Source organism: Mus musculus, chromosome 17, assembly GCF_000001635.26.
Source record: "Mus musculus strain C57BL/6J chromosome 17, GRCm38.p6 C57BL/6J".
Classification (NCBI taxonomy): domain Eukaryota; kingdom Metazoa; phylum Chordata; class Mammalia; order Rodentia; family Muridae; genus Mus; species Mus musculus.
In genome coordinates this window covers 47,704,928-47,713,109 of record NC_000083.6, presented here as the reverse complement: position 1 = coordinate 47,713,109, position 8,182 = coordinate 47,704,928, and the positions used below count along the sequence as shown (strand labels likewise).

Below are 8,182 nucleotides of genomic sequence, written 5' to 3'. Positions count from 1 at the left end.
GGCAGGCAGGCCAGGGACAGGAGATGTGTTTGTGCGTGTCTCCTCTGCATAGTCACACCTTCTTCAGTGCAAGGAGGCAAGGACCCCCCTAAGTGTGTGTGTGTGTGTGTGTGTGTGTGTGTGTGTGTGTGCCCCCCCCCCGCGCATGCACGCGCGCGCGCGCGAGCGCGCTCGCGCTCTCTCTCTCTCTCCCTCTCCCTCTCTTTCCCTTCCCTCTCTCTCTCTCTCTTCCAACCCTCTCCCTCCCCCCCCTCCCTCTTTTCCCTCCCCCTCCCTCTCCCCCTCCCTCCCTCTCCCCCTCCCTCTCCCCCTCCCTCCCCCCTCCCCCTCCCTCTCCCCCTCCCTCTTTTCCCTCCCCCTCCCCCTCCCCCTCCCTCTCTTTTGTCCTTATTGAAGAAGACAAGTAGAAATGCTAAGGCTTCTGCTGCCCTCCTTCCCTTAGGCCCTTACAGAATGACAGCCAGGACCGCTCCCCACTACCACAACTGAATGGAGATCAGGGAAAGCCTAGTGCAGTTATATAGTGACTACAGCAGAAATGAGGACAGTTGGGCCCACAGTAGCACAGGATAACTGGTCTATCCTGGTCTCACCTGCCAGTCTCCATCCACAGCCTTTCTCCTTTTCTGCAGGGGGTGTCCAGTGGCCGTGGGGTCTTGTGATCTACCAGAGACCCCCTCCTTCCAGGTATCTCCAGAACCTTGGATTGCATGGACCCAAACTCCTTTGTTTGTGTTCCCCAAGAGGCACTGCAGGCCTGGTGGTAGCAGCAGGAGGCAGTAAAGGGAGGGAGCCTGAGGATGAGCTGTATGGATTAAGCAAGCCCATCTCCCCATCACTCTCCCCCCCCCCACACACACACACACACTGTGTCCTTAGATGAGGGCAATGTTGTGTTTGGAGATTGGGTGGCAGGGAAGCTGGAGCCCTATGTCAAGCTCGGATACATCAAAGTCCAAAGAATCTAATCTCAGCCCTGGATAAGGGAGCAGGATCCGGACCTGACCCGGGAGCCCCAAGCTAAACACTGATAATGAGCCCAGGGGATGATCGGGCACAGCCTCTGCCTTGCCACTGCACACCCCACCCCCATCCTGCTGCCTCCCCCCCAGGAAAACCTCAGCTGAGTGGCCTTACCAGGCTTGCTTGGGTCTGTCTGGGTGTGCCTGGCTCTTTTTGAGCCCCGGCATGGCTGTGCTGGCTTCCTGGGACACGATGGGGCTCCTAGGAGAAAAGTAGAGAGCCTGTCTGGGGAACTTGACAGGAATGGGAAGCCAACCAACTAAGATATGGAGGCTCTAGCTCTGTACAGGGTGGGAAACTGAGGCGTGGAGCAGGCAAGAGACGGATGGCCTCAGAGGGTCTTCATGTGCCACAAGAAAGGGTAGAGGCCTCTGAAGCTCCCAGTGAGTAAATGCTGGGGGGAACCTGCTTTTCCCCACTTACCCTTTCTAGAGTAGCTGACGCTGAGATCTGGATGGCTTTCTCAGGGTCCTCGGTGCCGGTGTCCCCTCAGGCCCGCTGTGGTCATGACTGGGCTCTCACCCATAGCACTGCTGTCCCAGTTTCTAAAGGCCAGGATGTAGTGATGCTTGCCACCCAGGTCACCCTCAGAGAGCAGAGGTCAGACTGAAGGTACAGGTTGCTGATGTGGGGTCCCCACAGAACCGTGTCTGGCCTCCAGGATGGGCAGGGTATAGCACGCTCAGCTCCAAAATGTCCAGTGGCCAGACAACCCACTCTACAGTCTCTGGCTCCAGGGATGGGTCACAGTGTAAAGGGTTTGTCCTTTGGGCCCCTTGCTGGGATCTGTCCCTCCTCCTCATAGCAATGGCTGGGCATCCACTGTCAGTGTCCTGTTAGGTTCACCTCCAGGATGGACCTCAAATCTGGGGGCTTGCGTAATAAGTGATTTCAGAGGCTGGGGTCAGGAGATCTGACACCTGTGGGGACTACATGCAGGTTCGTAGACTGCCATCATTTCCTTTGTCGCCTTGATGCAGGCACAGAGGCACTAACCCACTCATTCAAGAGGGCTCCACCCTAGTGACTGATCAGCCCTTGAAGACTTTTTCTTCTAATGCCATCTCAGGGGAGGGCAGGCTGTCAATATAGGACGCAGAGAGACACAAACATTTAGTTCATAGCAACTCCCAACTTCTGTCTCCTTTCCACCCCTCCCCCCACCCCCGCACCCCATGGTCCACCCAGAGGCAGGATGGACCCTGTTACACTCTGCATTACAAAGCATCTGCTTAGGACCCTCCAAAAGCATTCAGTTGCTCTCAGATAAAGTCTACCTGCCCCTGGCTTGCATGGCCCACCTGCCCTGCCTCAGCCACAGCCTTTCTCACCCTGCAAAAGCGTCTTTTCTGACCCTTCCTTTGCGCTTCCACAATCTCCTACCCCAGGCCTTTACACCTGAAATCAACCTCTGCTTGGAACTTCCTTCCCTGAGCCATCCCTCAGTCCTGGTCTTGTCACTCAAGTCTCTGCTCCAATCTAACCTCCCTAGAGGCTATCCTTGACAGTGGAATGCTGGGCCTTGAGGGCGGATTTCAATGGCCCCATCAAGGCTGGGTCCCCAGCATAGTTCCCTGGCAGGCACACTAGCAGGTAGATGCTCAATAAGTACTTTGTTGGAATGAGCACTCACAGGGCACTGAACCGCAAGCCTCCTCACCACCCACAGCCTGGCCCCACAGGCCGTTCACAGGTACTTAAATCTCTATCCCATAGACCACAGAGGGAAACCACCTCCACTTTCTCTGTCCACCCCAAGCTATCTTCTCAGCCCCTCCCCCACCCCCACTCCAGGCTCTCCCTTCCCAGCAGGCCAATTGCTAGGACCACACCCTTTTGTCCTTCCCCAAATCTACAAGATCAGGGTCCACCTCCTTCAGGAATGGCCCCGTATCAGCTGTGTGTTGCTATGAAAACCACAACAAGGCTAAGCGCATGCTGTGTGTCAAGTAACCACTGAGAACTTTATGTGCCTCTCTCTCTTTCTCTCTGTCTCTCTCTCTCTGTCTCCCTCTCTCTCTCTCTCTCTCTCTCTCTTTGTGTATGTGTGCACACGTGCGATTAAGTATATGCACACATGTGTGAAGATATGTACGCTCGTGTGTGCTTGTCCCCTCAGGAGGTGGGTGTCTGGTGTCTTCCTCAATTTTTTGTCCATGTTAATTTCTTTTTTTTTGGTTTTTCGAGACAGGGTTTCTCCGTGTAGTCCTGGCTGATCCTGGAACTCACTCTGTAGACCAGACTAGCCTCGAACTCAGAAATCCACCTGCCTCTGCCTCCCGAGTGCTGGGATTAAAGGCGTGCGCCACCATGCCCGGCTCCATGTTAATTTCTGAGACAGGGTCTCGCACCCAACTTAGAGCTCACTGGTGTGGCCAGCTGCAAACTCCGGGGACCCTCCTGTCTCTGCCTCCCAGGCCCTGGGATTACAGTGTGCAGCTGTCTTTGGATATTTATGTAATCGCTGGAGACTGAACTTAGGTCCTCAGGTTATACTGCCAGTATTTTTCCCTGCTAAGCTGTCTCCCGCGTCCCTTGTGTGCATCTTTTTATTTCACTCGTAGTAACACTCTAGGTACCAAACAATCGTTCCCCATAATGCCTGAAGAAACAGATTGAGAGTGGGGTCTGCCTGAGGTTCTTCAGCTATCAGGGACATGAGCACATGTCTCATAGGCCTGTCCTTTAGACAAAAGCTCGGGGGAGTTCCGGGCTTCGTTAGAGCTCAGCCCACACAATCCAGAGTTTTGTATCCTGGATGGTCATTGTTTACTTGGGAAATCAAGGCCACTGTGTAAACTGGGCCTCACAGCCATGTATCAATCTGTTGATATGTTCCTAGGCAAAGAAAGACAAGGAACTTCCAGCAACACCTGGTACCTCTTCCCCACCCCCATGCTTCAGGCCTATGCCCTCCAGCTAGCACCTTAGCTGCTCCTACCTCTGCCGGTCTGTCCCAGCCTGGCGCACACAGTCCGGAGGAGACCAGAGATTTCATTATTTACCTTCCTTCCCCTGGGAGCTGGGAGTCTTAAAACACTCCTTTCTCCCTGCCTCATTCTTTCTGGGACTCTCTTACCAGGAGGGACAATGAGACAGGCTGAAGTGCATGCAGCAGGTGGAAGGAAGCAACAGGGAGAGTCTTCCTGCGGTTCCCCAAGGGGTCACAACTCCCTGTTAATGGGATCAGAGGTGAGGAAGGAGACAGGGAAAGGCATAGCCACCTAGGTCACAGGTCCAACGGGCGTGCTACACCCTGCACTGTTCAAAACCAGTGACCATAGAAATACCAGCTCACATCAGACACAGCAGTGATGTCTTTGATTCCTCAGGGCTTCCCAGGTCCTCCCCAGGGGCAGTTCTGCCAGCAATGTCCATCCTGGGGAAACAGGGCCCATTGAGGTATCTACCCAAAGAGCAAGACAAGAGATAGAGAAGATGCCACAGTGACCAGGGTGGTTTCCTGCCTATCTCTAGCACAGAATGAATGATCAGGCAGCAATAAGTTAAGGGAGTGGGATACTGAGCCAAACTCTCATGGCCCAACCTCCATGGAGACCCCCTTCACAGCCCTTTTCCAAACCCAAGTCCCATCACTCATTTTTTGTCACCTCCATACCCAAAGCAAGAGTTGGTGCCATTCAAGCCCAGGGCATACTCAGAGAGGCGAGAGGGCATAACACCTGGATGCATGGACCATTTGAGAGCAGCCCTGCTGCAGGGGGCTGGAGACAGGAGAACGGCAGGTGTTTATATAGAAAAAGACAAGACCATCTCACTCCCGGGAACCAGCAATGAAGTGAGCACTTGTGGTCTGTGTTAGTGGGATGGCAATGTCTAGAAAACAGGGCAACACCTGGTTGCATGTAGAAGGTCAGGCCTGGGTGTGGCTTCCAGCCATGGCTCCAACAAGAGTTCAGAGGGCATGCTGGGAAGAGCCAAATGCAGATGCAAGCAGTGCCAGCCATTAACCATTTACTGAGCACTTAACTGTGAACCAGTTGCATGGCTCATGTTGGGAGGACATTTTCTTATTTCACTGTTGCAATCCTTCCTGGAGGGAAAGGACTGTCATTATCCCTGTGTGACAGATGAAGAAACCGATGGCAAGAGGTCAAATGGTGCCACCAAGTCTCATGGCTCAGCTCCCTTGGCAGAGAGGCCGTGAAGAGACTGACAGCAGACTCAGGAAGGGACCATGGAGCGCACACATGCTGGGCTTCTATCTAGTGATGGCTAATCCATTTTTGTATATAAAATATTTGCTTTAATTTCTGCACATGCATGTGTCTATGCCACACGTCTGTGTGCCCACAGGGGTGGGGAAGAAGGTGCTGGATCCCCTGGAGCTGAAGTTACGGTCCTGTGTGAGCTGACAGAGATGGATGCTGGGTACTGAACTTGGCCTCTCTGCATGAGCCGGCTGTGTAACCGCCAAGCTATCGCCCAGCTCTGCTGGTTAACCGTGACTGCCAACTTGACAAAACCTAAGACCACCTAGGAGAGCAAGCTTTGGGGGACGCCTGTGTGAGAGCAGCTTTCTAGATTAGGTTTAACTGAGATAGGAAGACCCACCATAAAGGTGGGCAGCTCCATGGGCTGGGGTCGTAGACAGGAGGTTGCAAGCTGAGCTCCCCCCCCTCAGCCCCTGCTCTTCACAATGGACGCCATAGGGGCGGCTGCCCCACATTCCCACCCTCATGTCTTCCTTCCACGATGAACTGTGCGCCCAGTCAGCCCTTCCATAGCCTGCGGTGCTCAGGTATCTTTGTCACAGCAGTGAGGCAAACAACTGACACTCCTGGGCTGCGGCATCACAGAGCCCTGTCCATCGGGGCCCAGCTCCTCTCTGCTGCAGACCGTCATGGCAGCATCTGTCATGACCCTGCCCCACCTCTGGGTAGGATTTCACTTTAAAGCACTTGTTGAAGCAGCCATCACTCAGGATCCTTTAACCTGCCCTGCCCCGGGAGGTCCTTCCACCCACAAGAAGGAGAAATCAGGGCAGGTGAGGTTAAGCCTCCCACACTCCTGCCTGGGCCCCTCCCATGGATAGAAGGCGCTGTCCCCAAGGACGCACAAGAGTGTTCAAGCAGGGTGGACCTGTAGGTGGTGGACAGCTTGGGTAGGTAACAAGGCAAGGTCCTGGAATTCCAAAGGACTTGCAAGTGGAATGTGGTTCTACTGAGAATGGATCCATTTGGCCAGGGGGAGCGGTCCCCAGGCAGGGCAGGCTTGGCCCAGAGCAGGGGTGGGGTGGGATGGGAAGGGCACGCGCCTGGCATCCAACCCCAGTACGAGCTGCTAATTAACTTATAGCCTGAGGTGAGTCTCCTCACCTCCTGGCTGTTTCCTCTCCTAGGGTGATAACAAAACCTGCCCAGTGAGGCCTCTGTGGAAAGCCACTGTGTGTGTGTGTATTTGGTGAAGCCTTGTTATTGCACAGGGGTGGGTTTGGGGAGGGCCCCTCCGGTCTGACCTGAAATGTCACTCACAGACAGGATGCTGGATCCTGTCCTTTCCTGAGGGAAGCCCAGGAGGCCAGCAGTGCCTGCTTCTAAACAAGAAAGCTGAGAGTGCTGAGCCGCTAATGTTGGCTAATGGTCTCTGGATAACATGGCTGATTCCATCTAAGGTCCCAGCCCTGATTTTTTTTTTTTTTGGTGGGATGGGTCCCAACACAAGGACAGCTGTCACCCTCCTGGGCACTGTGCCCATTCTCCCACCCATCCCTTCCTGTAGGAAAGAAAGCTGTCCACTCCTCTCTATCCTTTCTCTGGGAGAGGAAAATTCCTGTAGTAGCTGTGGGTCAGAGGCAGAGGAGGAAGGGAGGAAAGGCCCATTGGGCTGGGAGTCAATTCTGGGGGGGCCTATGTCTTGAGCTTTCTCACTGAAGCAATGGGAACTTGTTCTGGGGGACCCAGGGAATCAGAGCAGCCTTTGCAGGGGTGGGGGTGGGCAAGAGGATAAGGGTAAGTGTCTATAAAGGAATGGAGCAAGCCTGAAGTTGGGGGGCCTCGAGAGTGGGGACAACTGTTCGCTGTTGTCAGGAACAGCTGGGCCTCTTGGTCTTGAGACGGGATCTTACTGCATGGGAACTAGCTATGCAGGCCAGGCTTTGCCTTAAACTCAGAGAGATCCACTTGCAGCTGCCTCCAGAGTGCTACGGGTAGAGGTGCATGCCACCATCTTTGAAATCTGTCTACTTTCAAAGTGGAGTCCTAGTCGTCACCTGGCTGGCTCCTGGTCACATTAGCTTCATGTCTCCCAGGGGGCAGACTGAAGCTCATTTCCAGTAAACAGATGCACGCGTGACATTGCACAGAGTGGGGAAGCCAGGGACAGAATCTGGTCTCTTGACAATATCCGCTCTCTGGCCACCCCTTGGTAGTCTGTCCCTTAGCATGGAGGAGTCCAGAGAACTAGGTGTATAATTCAGTGTGGACTGTTTGCTTAGTATATACATCCATGCCACAAGGGAAGAGGGTAAGGAAGAGAAAGAGGGCAAGAGACAAGAGAGGGAGGGATGAAGAGGGAGTCAGTCGGCATGGACCCGTAACTGTCAAAGGGTGGCTAAGGTCCTAAGCTCTGATCCAGGCAGAGGCATATCTGTCTCTGCCCCTGGCCCCTCAACCATGTTTGATCTTCCTGTGTACAAACACAAGCCCTCCTAACTGGAGGCCTCAAGAAGCAATCAGGACCTGGACCGGGGGACGTGGGACAGCAGTGGAGCTGCCTCAGGAAGCCGGAGGGGCCAAGAGCATCCTGCCACAGTGCAGAAGCGAACCTGTTCTGCAGAGGGTCACGCCCCAGCTCAGCAGTCAACAGGTTGGGAAAGAGAAGACTTTACTGTCCATCAGAGAAAGTATAAGTGACACCCACAGTCAGGAGGGCACTGCCAGTCTAATCTCCACACAGACGAAGCCAAAGAAACGAGGCTGGACAGAGGCAGAGGGGAACCGGGGAGCCCCATCCTGGGCTGTAGCTTTGATGAAGAGGGCTATATGCTCACTGCACAGGACAGGGAGCTGGTACTCAAAGCACCCAGAGAAGAGGCCTGTCTATGTCTTGGGCAAACTGGCTCTCATCCCCCCTCATGCTGCAGAGGCTCGTGGCACTTGGTCCCTCGTTCCTTAGGTCAAATGTAGAGAGGAGGTAC

At 54.3% G+C, this 8,182-nt stretch overlaps 1 long non-coding RNA gene across 1 annotated transcript; it reads right to left on the bottom strand.

Moving 5' to 3' along the window:
- Positions 1 to 597: 597 nt before the first annotated feature.
- Gm46579 lies at positions 598 to 1,496 on the bottom strand. Its single transcript, XR_001782147.2, has 3 exons — positions 1,447 to 1,496; positions 1,138 to 1,224; positions 598 to 757 (listed from the first exon to the last, which is right to left on the bottom strand). It is a non-coding gene; the product is annotated as a predicted gene, 46579 (long non-coding RNA).
- Between the last annotated feature and the right edge of the window lie 6,686 nt (positions 1,497 to 8,182).